Below are 13,610 nucleotides of genomic sequence, written 5' to 3'. Positions count from 1 at the left end.
ACATTGCTACTTTAATTGGTAACAATGAAAAACAAAAACAGGCACTGTTTTTGTAGATGCTTCTAGACTTTAGAGGTTCTACCTCTTTTTAGTATATAATCTTGGACCTCTTTTTGCTTATGATTCTTTATCTGTAAAACCCTTATTTCACAGTAATGCTGTGATTGTAATTGATATAGGAACAGTCTTTAGCATACTGCCTGAGATATAATAAATGGTTAATAAATACTTGCTATTTTAATTGTAATTCCAAATTCTTAATTCTTTATTGTCAGAATCATATCCACTGTACTTCCTTCCACGCCCTTCCATAGAACTTGGAGCAATTTGTTCCCCATAAACATCTTGTTCAACCACCCCACAGAGATCAGACTCAATTGTTACTTTAAAATTAATCATGACTGGTATACTTTGAAACATAACTAGAAGTAAATGTCATACTTGGAATCACGTCTCTCCCCTTTTTTAAATCCATTACTGCTTTATTTATTTATTTATTTATTTATTTATTTAATAAAAATAAATGGCATCCAGGAACAGGGTTTGTAACCAGAAGACCTAAGTTTGGGTAGGTCATTTAACCTTTCAGAGTATTCATTTTCTCATCTGTAAAGTGGAGGTGATAATACCTGCTGGAATGGACATTTGATGTTTGCCTCCCTACCACGCTTTCCTGCTACTTCTGGTAACTGTATACTGATTTTCCTTTGGACAACTTATCCATTTCCCAGCTCTAGGGGAGGGTCTTACTGCCAAAGTAACTCAGCATATTACCCTATCCCACTGTCCACAGTTACGTGTTCAAGGATGAGCACTTAACCAAATCAGGACCAGTGACACTAAAAACTGCCAGTGTCATCAAGTGTGGAGCTGACAGTGGAGCCAGTTCAGCTCCAAATTAGCCTATCTGAAGACCATTCCATGCTATGAACCAAAATATCCTTTTTTAGTCTAAGCCAGTGTGTGTGTCTGTGCTGTAGGAAGGGTAGGGAGGGGTAGGAGAGGTAGGGCAGAGAGGGAGAATGTTCTTCACTGCAACCAAATGAATCTTAACTCCTATCTACCTTATAACCATTACCTCCACTACTTCTAAGATCAACTGAGACAATAAATGAATTAAAAATTTGGTAAACATAAAGCAATATGCAAATGTTGTTACTATTATAATTGTTAATAACAAAGCCCAACTCCTTCAAAAAGCGAACTATATCTTGCAATGGTCTTGCAAAAGATTTTCACAAAAACCAAAGTAGCCTATTTAAAATCTGGACGTGTTAGATATTATTTGTGAATATATGTTTTGTATAAAAACATATGAATATGCAGTTGTTCAAATCACTGTAGGTCATGCAGCTCAGGTGGCATGCTTACTCATCAAACTTAAAATGTTAGGCTAGTATCCCCCAATCTCTATTTTACCCTTTGCTATTTATGGTTGTATGCTCCATAAACCTGTTTGAATCTTTTAGAAACTATGTATTTTGTACTAGCTACTTACAAGTGAATTTTATCAGACAATTAATTAGCCAAGTCTGGGGTATTTTACAATTGTTTTATTATTTATAAATAAGATGCTAATTAAAGGGAAACTGAAAAATCGTAACTGCTTCCTATAAAAGCTGACTTTATAAACTGTAAAATAAAACCCTTTGAAGTCAGAGGAAGAAATTGGAAGTAAATGGATATTTCAAATGAGTTCAAAGGCTTTGAAAAGGTATTTGTTTGCTTAAATAGATTTAGCTCTTCATGTCTATAGGATTAATTTGACTGGCAATTCTTTTCTTTCTGGCTAAAGCAATAGTAAATTGTAGCTCAACTCCTATTTCATTTCTCAGAAACTAAGTAAGTGCAGCTGAAATAAATGCTGTTTTAAAGTATTTGCTCCATCCAACATGTCCATGGTCTTATTTCCACATTAGGCTCCTTCAGGTAGAGGATCAGCTAATCAGGTAATGAGGATGATTTTTGGTCTCACCTTTCATTATCACTACCTGATGAAAAGAATGAATATAATGATTTCATGAAATGTTTCATGAATGTAAGCATTTTCTTATGATGAAAAATGTCTTAAAAAAATGAAAAACTGAGCTATAATCACATTTTGTACAGAAATAAGATGATGAAAAAAGAATGATATTCTCTAGTTGAAAATAAGTTATGATATCAGTTTTGCAGGTAAAAGTTTCATAACAATTAAAAATAGTATTAGATTGACTATTAGTCAGAAAACAATAAAATGCTTCAATTCCAGTTTTCTTCCTAATAAATTCCAGTAACTCTTCTTAATAAACCAGAGTTACTAACTGGGCCTAAGAAGAGTCTGGTATTTTAATATGTATACTTTAAATCAGTTTTGTCTTTCAAAATGGTTATTTTGGGAAGTTATAAACCAACCCCAGAAATGCTGGAATTGTTCGAAGTATTTTTGGAATTTATATTTTGTTAATTGCCTTTACAATTAGCTTTTGCACCACACAAGATCTCTTGTTGTTTTTGATCCAAAAAAGGCATACATAACTTTTGACCCACTAAACTTAGTTTGAGATGACATTTAGTTGGTTTCAGAATTCAGATGAAATTAGTGTGTAGATTCAAAATAGTGTGTCACAGAACAAAAGCAATTCCACAAATATTTTGTGCAAAGGCAGTGCTTATGGAATGAGTCTACAGTGTAAGTCTACAATAAGTCTCTCAAAAGTTCAACTGAGAAAGAGTCAAATAATAATCCAGATTTAAAAATTTTGTGTTTGTCATTTCCTTACAATTAACATCTTAAATTAGGAATCAAATAGCAGTCTGAATATGCAGACATAATATATTAAGTTGTAGACTGTGCAGTTAAGTTTTTCTAAAATCAGTAACTCCTGGAAATTAATTCAATTTAACAAGCATTTATTGAGTATATTCTACATACCTATTGTAGTGCTAGGTACAATAGGAAATAAATAAATAATACAAAGCCAGGTCCTCAAGGCACTTATAAGCTAACAGAAGAGGAAATTATATACAATAACCACTAAAACATTCTACTTCACTTCATTCTAGATTGGACTATTCTAAATGAAGTTATAATCTTAATTGTATAAGTTAATTTACATTTAAACATTTTAGTGCTTATTTTCTCATGTGTATCCTATCACCACTACCTTTGTGTACCTTTATAAATACATATCACATTAAATTGTGTAAATTTGTTTATATATATGCCTCCTCAGCTAGCCTATGAGCTCCTTCACAGTAAGGACTAGAGTAGCATAATGTCTAATATAATGTGAAACATGCACAACAACTGTATGAATCATGAGGCAGGAAGTTAAGTGTACATCTAAAAGATGCAAACTGGTATGAGAAAACTGAACAAAGAATGGTTTAATTTTCACTGGAGAGCTTGGGGAAAGCTTCAAAAAGACAGCTTCAAAGAAAATTGAGATCTCAATAGAAATAGAAGAAGAAAGAGAAGATATAGATGGATGGAACAGGAAAGGTTTGCAAAAGCATGGAAGTAAAAAAGTACTGGGTATGCTTTAAAACTTCATAATCTAGTGTAATTGGAATTGTAAGCTTTTGTGGTTTATTAACAGATGTATTAGAGGTATGGAGAGGTGTAGGAGGAGAAACACCTAGACAAGTCAGTAGTGACCTGTGTGGGTTTGTTTTTCCACACCTGTACAACTGGGGGACCGATACAGGTGCCACGAAAAAGGCCTTTGGGAATCTGTCACATGACCGAACACAATTCAACTGTCTATACTGTTTTAGAATAATGTAGAGCACTATTTACCAAACGGTATTTTAGGGAATAATACACTCAGAGAAGTGTAATACACTTCTGGGTTTGCAGAGCCCAGTTCAATGTAGCGTATTTTCCCAAATAATTTGATCATGGAATCCTTTTGAAATTCCCATTAACATCCCAGTTTGGAAAATATTATTGTAATTTCCCTATGTTTAATATGTAAGTTTTCACTATACTTAAACTCAAAATCTGAGTCATCAGATCAGTCTGTTTCAAGCCTCTTGATGCTATATTACTAATGGGAATAACTCCTAAATATCCACTAATTTGGTAGTAACAGAGGATATGAGAGAGGATCATGATAAATAAGATTATCAACATGTTTATAGTTGTCTTATATACCTAAACCTACCTGAAATATTTAATATTTCATGACAGATTGATCAAGACTACAGTGAAAATTAGTGAAATAAACATAAGGTTGACTTAGATATAATACCTCAAAAATATCAAGAAACTGGAAACAAGGTGAATGTCAATAAACAGAGGAATAGTTGAATAAATTCTGGTATACCCATACTATATAATATATTGCAGTCATTAAAAATATTACAGGGGAGGGGTGCCTGGGTGGCTCAGTTGGTTAAGTGTCCGACTTCGGCTCAAGTCGATATCTCATGGCTCGTGAGTTTGAGCCCCTTGTTGGGCTCTATGCTGACAGCTAGAAGCCTAGAGCCTGCTTCAGATTCTGTGTCTCCCTCTCTCTGCACCTCCTCCGCTCATGCTCTATCTCTCTCTGTCTCAAAAATAAATAAACATAAAGAAATTAAAAAAAAAATTAGAGGGGAACCTGGATGGCTCAGTCAGGTAGGCATTTTGACTCTTGATTTCAGCTCAAGTCATGATTTCATGGACAGGCTCTGCGCTGATGGCATGGAGCCTGCTTGGGATTTTCTCTCTCTCTCTCTCTCTCTCTCTCTCTCTCTCTCTCTCCCCCCTCCCCTGCTCATGTGCTCTCTCTCCCACTGTCTCTCAAAATAAAATAAATAAACTTTAAGAAAACTAGAGCTGTTTCTACAAGTATTATAGAGTAAGAAATGCAAGATACAAGGCTGTGTGTGTGTGTGTGTGTGTGTGTATGTGTGAGAGAGATCCCATGTTTTAAAGCAATGAACAAAATTCCTGTCTCTGTATATGCGTATGCATTGAATACAGGAAAGATAATGCACTGGGTTAAGAAAAGACTGAATAAAGATATGATCATAATTTTACATATATGTAAAATAAAAATAAGATCCAAGTAAATGAAAAATATTAAAAACTACAAAATTTACATCAAAGTTAATTATGACTAATACAGTAAATCATCCTCTGTTTGAATTTTTTGATGGTTTGCCATTAATTCAGTGGGACCTGGGGTGGGTGGGATGTACATTTCTTAGAAATTGTCATGTAACCCTTCATGACCTGGTTCCTATTTTTTTCACATTACCAGTGTATATTCTACATTCCAGCTATTCTAAACAACCTAGCATTTACTAGAATGCCTTGTGCTACTTCATATCCCTGTGTCTTTGTGCACACCAGGTCCATTGCCTGAAATGTCCTTTTTTTCCCACTTCTCTGCATATTGAATTCTTACTTAAAAAATTTATGAATAAGGGGCGCCCAGGTGGCTCAGTCAGTTAAGCATACAACTCTTGATTTCGGCTCAGGTCATGATCTCATGGTTTGTGAGATCCAGTCCCGCAGCAGGCTCTGTGCTGACAGTGTGTAGCCTGCTTGGGATTCTCTCTCTCTCCCTCTCTCTCTGCTCCTCCCCGCGCTCTTTCAAAATAAATAAATAAACTTAAAAAAATTACATGTAATATCTAGTCATACAAATACAAGATACAGGGGCACCTGGGTGGCTCAGTCAGTTAACGGGACCAACTTTGGCTCAGGTCATGATCTCACAGTTCACGAGTTCAAGCCCCACGTCTGGCTCTGTGCTGACAGCTCGGAGCCTGAAGCCTGCTTCAGATTCTCTGTCTCCCTCACTCTGCCCCTCCCCAGCTTTCACTCTGTCTCTCTCTCTCTTTCAAAAATAAATAAACATTAAAAAATGTAAAAAAAATAAAATACTTAACATTTTCTATCACAACCATTAAGTAAGTGTTACAGGAATTCAGAGTCTTGACTGGGACAGTCAGGAAAAGCTATTTGAATTAGGTCTTGAAGGACTAGCACGTTAACATAAATGAGGTGAGATGGTATTCGAAGCAGGGAGAAAGGACAAAATCCAAGATATATAGGTAGTATCAGTGCAAGATATCTTTAGAACACACTGCCTAGTACAAAGAGGGTATGTGGTAAATAACTGTGGATGGGTAGGTGGATGGATTTATCAGAGATTAATGCAGGGAAATAGCAAGTTATAAGATGGGAAGGTTGGGATGGGGCCAAGTAACTGGGTCTTAAATATGTAGTGAAGATACCCAAAATCTATTCTGTATACCTGGGCTCTTCAAATAAGAGTATGTATACTTTATGTGACAAGAGAAAGCCCAGAATACACATGAAGCATCTTTCTGACTCATCAATTTTATTTGAAAATTTAGAATTAACTAATTTAAATGATATCTAATTTTAAACATTATTTTTATATTAAACCAAATAGATGGGGGGGTGTCTGGGTGGCTCATTTGGTTAAGCACCTGACTTTGACTCAGGTAATGATCTCACTGTTTGTGAGTTTGAGTCCTACATGGAGCTCTCTGCTGTCAGCACAGAGCCCACTTCAGATCCTCTGTCTCCCTTTCTCTCTGCCTGTCCTCTACTCATGCACTCTCTCTCTCCCTTTTAATGTTTATTATTTTTGAGAGAGAGAGAGAGCAATTTGGGGGAGGGGGAGGGAGAGAGGGAGACACAGAATCCAAAGCAGGCTCCAGGGTCCAAGCTGTCAGCACAGAGCCTGACACGGAGATCAATGACCTGAGGCGAAGTCAGAATGGTCAACTGAGACACCCAGGAGCCCCCCATATAATAAACATTTAAAACAAAACAAAACAAAACAACCCAAACAGATGTATTATAGAGTGGGGTGCAAAATTTGTGTGACTTTTTAAGATAAAACACAAAACTTCAAAGAAATGTTGAGCTTATGGTGAGGGGCTTTCAGCTGTGCTACCAGATCCTGGTGTATGATGTTTACATCCTTTCCTGGCAGTGGAAATGTAAAGAAAGTCATGAAAGGGATTTGAGCAAGGTAGTAATAGCACAGAAGTGATGATTTATTTGTATTAATCTAGCATTAGGATGTCAGCTGGCCTAGGATGGGAGAACATTAGAAATCTGTACCCTAGCTAGAGAACTACCGTAATAGTCCATCCAGAATGGCAGCTATCAGAATGGAAAGAGGCACAGCAAACTCCATGAAAGAACTTAGTATCTTTAAAAAATTTTTTTTAATGTTTATTTATTTTTGAGACAGAGAAAGACAGAGCATGAATGGGGGAGGGTCAGAGAGAGGGAGACACAGAATCTGAAACAGGCTCCAGGCTCTGAGCTGTCAGCACAGAGCCCGACGCGGGGCTGGAACTCACGGACCGCGAGATCATGACCTGAGCCGAAGTCGGCCGCTTAACCGACTGAGCCACCCAGGCGCCCCAAGAACTTAATATTTTAACCAATATTGCAACTCCTGTAAGTATTAAAACTTGTTCAGGGATACTAGACCTTCCTTATGTTGCCAGGCAGTCTACTGTTGGTTAAGTAACAACTCTGACACCAGAATGCTTAAGTTTAAATTTTGGCTCAGGCACTGACTTGTGTGACTTTGTACAAATTATTTAACTGTTTTGTACCTCTAGTTCGTCATTTGTATAATGGGGGTAATGATACTTACTATTAGCTACTTCACTAGATTGCTGTGAAGATTAAATGAGTTAATATATATCAAGCACTTAAAATAGTACCTGCCTCAGTAAACACTGTTACCTGCTATACTTACTATTATTATTGTCTTCAAAATTATTTATAGTGACCTTCATCTTCCTGAGATTTTAAGTTTCCGGGAATTAGGGAGATCTATAGGTATAAGTATATATTCTCGAATTCTGTGATGGTTCTGGAAAATCCCTGGATTCTAGAATATCAACCAAGAGATTGATGAGGGCATTAAAAACATTATAAGTTGGGTCAGTTCACCAGTACATTTCTACCCTCTTGCCCCTTTCTTAGAATTAAAAAAGTCTCTTTTGAGTTGGATAATTTCTTTTTTAAATGTCTATAGCAAATATTTCTGGCACCTGGTAAGAGTATAATTGTTTGAAGAAGTAAATGTTTTCTGTTAAAATTAATTGTTGATAACAAAAAATGGAGAAAAAAATGTATTTAAACCTACTCAGAATGGGCAAACTCGATGATATCCTGCACGTTATGGTATGCCACAGCACATTGATAGGTTTTATTAGGCAGAATCACATGAAATTACCCATATTTAATCAATTTTGACTAGCAGAAATGACAATTTCATACAGTCCAACTTAATATCCCTTAAATGTGCTTTGGACAAGGAATATACACTTTTATTTTTCTTAATCAAATTCTACACTTTTCTTTGTTAGTTAAAACAACCAAGAGACAATGTGGACAAATAAGGCCAACAAAAGCCAACAAAACCACTCATAAAAAGTAACAGTCTGGAACTTTGAAAACTCTTGTCTTTACCTTGAACCTCTGATTCTTTTCCCTGCCCCTGCTGTGCTGTTGTGGTGAGCAGGCTGGTCTGATGGGTGGCCTTACAGACTTCTCTCTACCAACTGTTCATAATTAACCACCACAAGTGTTGCCTTTGTTTGGGATACTGCTTTTTAAAGTATGCTTAGATAGGTTTTCTGGAAGGGTAAACTTGTTCTTCAGAAATTAAAGTCCTCTGCCTATACCAATGAATGAAAAACCAAATTGTTTGTTTGATTTACCACTGAATACCTTTTGTAATCATTTGGGGGATTTACTCAAATTCAGAAGGTCATATTTATTAAAATCAGTAGCAGCTCTAATTATTTGGCTGATTACCTGCATTCCGGCCATCTGTAATCATTATTTGACTCTCTGAGACCAATTTAACATACAAATAATACCTTCAAATTTAATTTTAGTTTTGAATGGCTCTTGAAATAAAGACAATAATATAATGATGATATATAAAATGATATACTATAAAGAGACATTATTAACATAGTGTGGTATATCCTTTTTTTACTTTTCGTTTTTAGTTTTAAAAGAAAAAGATGGAAGCTACTCTAACTTTTCAAACAAGCAAACAAACCCAGAACTGCTTTAATAGCAGATAGATATCAAAAGAATCCAATCTAAGTTATATATCTGTATGAAATTAAATGGACTTGATAAAAATTAGAGTCTCTTCATTAGCAAATGTTACTAATAACAGTAAGAAACATGGATAAAATATTGCCCTAGCCTGTTCAGCATCTTAGTGTCAAAGGTTCAAGGCTGCATAATGAGAGAGGGAACATCTTCACTTTGGATTGCTCCAAAAGGAAAATTTTAGGATGAGTAGGAGGACATGGCCAGAAGGCAGTGATCAGCTTGGAACAATATAGACCTCTAAATATTATAAGCAGAACTCAAATCCAAGTAAAATCACCAGCATTTCCCCACCTCCAATATTTTATTCATGCTACAGAGTAATTTCTTTCAAAACAGAAATCTGAGCATTACATCTGCCATTTAAAAACCCTCACTACCTTCACATTGTTATTGAGCTTATTAAAAATAAAAATGTCTTCAAATGGTCTTGTAGAGCTACTGTGATCCCATTATTTAATTCCTCTAACAGCTTTCTATTCACTGACACCTTTCATCAATTAGTTCACTTTTATCTTTTAGGCGCAGGGTCCCTTCGGTTCCTGGTATTCTCTATGTTCCTTCCAGTCACATGGCTTCCTACTATGCCTTCTGCCTAGAATGTCCTTTCCTTGCCTTTTGATAGAGTTAATCCATTTTCTACTGGCAATTAACAATAAGACACTATGATTTATTCTTATTTGGCCTGTGAATGAAGTGCTATGAGGGCTATAGAAAGGTGACTGCTTTATTAGGTGTCTCTATATCTTAGTTGCCAGTGATAGAAACCAATGTGGTTTAATTTCAGCAGAAAATAAATTTATTAAAAGATAGGAAGCATCTCACAGAATTCTCCAGGAAGCTGTAGAATCAGCTTTGGAGGCCACCAGCCATGAAAAGAGGCTGCAATGGTCAATGCTCCTGCTTGGAAGCTTCAAACTGGATGCTACCTCTAGAACAACTTCTCTATTTTTGGAAACTGGAAGTTGCTGCCGATTGCTACTACTACCTTCTTTAGAAGTCAAGTCTATGACCTGTTTTCTCATGTCTCTAGTTTTTGCTTCAAAGATTGAGGTGTATATGCCTAATTGGCAGAGTCTTGTTTATGAACTCATACTCAATGTGTGAGGCAGGCTGGGAAAGTAAGCAGTTGGCATTTTGAGCCTCTAAGGTAGGAACTATCTTTAAGTCAGAAGGTAAGGGACCCCCTAAACACAGGAAGAAGGATCTGATACTAATTAACCAAGAAGAACAACAAATATCCACTAGATTAAAAATGGAGATAGAATTGAGGAAAACTTTTCAGAGAAGGTCGCATTTTATTTATTTATTTATTTATTTATTTATTTATTTATTTATAATTCTTTTTAAATAAATTTATTTATTTTGAGAGAGACAAGAGACAGCACAAGCGGGGAAGGGGAACAGAGGGAGAGAGATAGAGAATCCCAAGCAGGCTCCATGTTGTCAGTGTGGAGCCCAACACAGGGCTGAACTCATGAAACTCTGAGATCCTGATCTGAGCCAGAACCAAAGTCTGATGCTTAACTGATTGAGCCACCAGGTGCCTTGAGCAGGTCGTATTATAGTTGGGTCTCTCTCGCTCACTCTCTCTCTCGTCTCTCTTTTTTGGCTTTTGTTGAGCAAGATTTTATCAGACAAAGTAAAAGCAAGTGTTAGGATACTGCAGGGAAAGAGAGGATAATAGCAATGGGCTTTAAGTAGCTTTAGAATCAACTGAGAAGCTTTTGAATAAATTATTACACATAAAAATTCTGATTCCATAGGAGTGAAGTGAGGCCCTGGTATCTCACATAATTATCAGAAGACTGTTGCAATCGGTTGGTTAAGCATTTCTGATATCAAAAGCATGGGCATGTGAAATAAATGGTATGTTTGGAGAAAGTAGTGAGTTGTTGGCCCAGTATGAGTAGAACACAGGCAGATCAGAGATGAGGCAAGAAAGGTAAATAGTGGCCAAACAGGAAAGATGATGAATTAAGCTCTTAAAATTTAATATTAGAACTCTTAAATAAGTTCTAAACTTTAGACAAAGTTCTTTAAACAGAGGACTGACAGCCTTTTGCCAGGGAAGCTCTGGGAAGAGAATGAAAGAGAGACCAGCCTGAATTCGTGCAGTTTGGGTTAACTGGGGGATAGTCTTCCATCAGAGAAAGGGGAAAATTTCCCTATCCCTGCTGGATAGAGGCAATAAGTGATAAAAGCCAAGACTGGCTGTGATCCAGAAGTGCTTATTCCTTTTTCTTGCAGATGACCTACAAAGTACCATCTATATGAACAGGTATATGAACAGGTTGCACCTATTCACACATGTTGACTTCAAGTCTAAACATGTATTGTGATATTTGGGGGTGCTGTGATTCTTTGCCATGTAGTATACAAAGTCGTTTGTGGCATGATGATGCTGATTTCTAGAGCTAAAACCAATAGACTGATAAACAATAAATCATATAGTAACAAAGATCCTTCTGAGAAGAACAGAATGGTTGATGGGATCCCATCCAAAAGTAAATGTCCCAGATCCACTTGAGAACGGAGGAGGAGTAAGGAGCTTACCAGTGAAACAATCATAACTGGCAAAAATTATAAAGCACAACTATTTAAAAGTTCTGGAAATTGCCCTAGGGGTAAAACCAAATGCAGAAACATTTTGCAATTGTAATCAGCCCTTACTTACAGAAAAGTTTTACTCCAGGTGAGGAAGGCTGAGAACAATGTGGCCCCAATCAGCCTTGTCCCATAGAAGTTCCACACCAGGAGGGCCAAACAAAGAATATCAGAGGTTACTGTTCCACCAATTGTCCCACTCATAAAACAAGGGTGTCACTCCAAGAAAAGTGGGACACTGTCCCTGCCCTTCACTTTGGAGCAGTGACTCAGAGATTTAGCCCAGGGACAGATGCAGGCCTTGAAAACAGAGAACTCTAAAGTTCTCTCCAAAACAAGTCATTTTATTTAGAATAGTGTAGAAAAGTTTAAGATTAAGGGTGCTCTAGATACAAGTAAGCAAGTAAGAGGAGGCTAGTAATTCCACACAAGAAACAAGGCCACATCAGCGAAGGCAGGCCACATCAGTGAAGAATTGGCAATGACTGGATTTATCAGTTACCAACCAGTTAACACGCTAGGAAAATGGTGTTTTTACCAGAGAAAACCAAGGCTAGAGACAGCTTAGAATAGTCCCTCCTTGGTAGGAATAAACTTCAAAGAAAGGCCTCAAACTACTCTAGCAAAGGGACCAGAATTTAATTGGATCAGAGTGTGGAGTAATTTGTGTCCCTAAGCCTTATCAAAAACAATACAGTATTCCACTGGCAATCAGTGAAGCTAAACAGATGTGTGAGATACCAATAGAGGCAGACAGCATAAGAGAGATCAAGGAAAAGAGATAGTCAAAAGAGCGCTGTTGTAAATACTATCATTACATGGTGACCACGTGCATGTGCAAGTCTGAACCCTTTGAGGAGTATTATCAGAAGCTGACACAGTGGGGGAAACAGACTTCACTAAAATAGTCTAGCTAAGTAATTAAACAAATAAATAAGCCAGCAACAACAAAAAGTCCTGGGAAAGAGGATCTGTATCTAGAGTTGATATAATAGGTTATTGAAAATGTCAAGGTTTCAACAACAACAAAAAATTACAAGACATGCAAAAAACTGACCCAAACACAGGGGGAAAAATGAACAAAAACTAATTAGTGAGAAAGTCCAGATGTCAGACCTAACAAAGGCTTCAAGGGAGCCAGTATAAATATGTTCAAAGAAGCAAAGCAAATACAATGACATAAACTATTCAAGGAGAAATAAAATAAACTGACTCAGGAAGAAATAGAAAATCTGAATAGATCTACAAGTAAAGAGAGTGAAGTAATAATTTAAAAACTTCTCACAATGCATCAATATAAGCTCATCATTTATAACAAATGTGCAATTATGGTGGGGGATGTTGATAATGGGGAGGCTATGCATGTATAAGGAGCAGGAGGTATGTGAGAAATCTCTGTATTTTCTCTTCAATTTGCTGTGAACCCAAAACTGCTCTAGAAAAATAAAGTCTAAAACAAAACACTTCCCACAAAAAAGCCTATGCCCAGATGGCTTCACTGGTGATTTCTGTCAAACATTTAAAGAACAATTAATACCAATTGTTCACAAATTCTTTCAAAAAATAGAAGAGGAGAGAGCATTTCTCAACTCATTATGAAACCATTATTACTTTGATACAAAAGCTAGACAGACATCAGAAGAAAACTACAGATCAATATCTCTTATGAATATAGGCTTAAATATCATCAATTAAGTAGCAGCAAACCAAACCCAGCAACATATAAAAAGGACCATACACCATGACTATGTGGAATTTATCCCAGGAATTAACATCTAAAATCAATTAATTTAATACACCATAACAGTAGAATTAGACAAAGCCCATGTCATTATCTCAATAGACACAGAATAAACACTTGACAAAATCCAACACCTCTTGATAAAAATACTGTACA

The 13,610-nt window shown here is 36.4% G+C and overlaps 1 protein-coding gene across 5 annotated transcripts in view; it reads right to left on the bottom strand.

Moving 5' to 3' along the window:
- The window catches only part of MBD5 (methyl-CpG binding domain protein 5), a 428,915-nt gene that overhangs the window by 149,514 nt on the left and 265,791 nt on the right, over positions 1-13,610 (bottom strand). The window lies entirely within an intron of this gene.

Source organism: Acinonyx jubatus, chromosome C1 (genome assembly GCF_027475565.1).
Source record: "Acinonyx jubatus isolate Ajub_Pintada_27869175 chromosome C1, VMU_Ajub_asm_v1.0, whole genome shotgun sequence".
Lineage (NCBI taxonomy): Eukaryota > Metazoa > Chordata > Mammalia > Carnivora > Felidae > Acinonyx > Acinonyx jubatus.
This window is presented reverse-complemented; position numbering and strand designations above follow the sequence as displayed.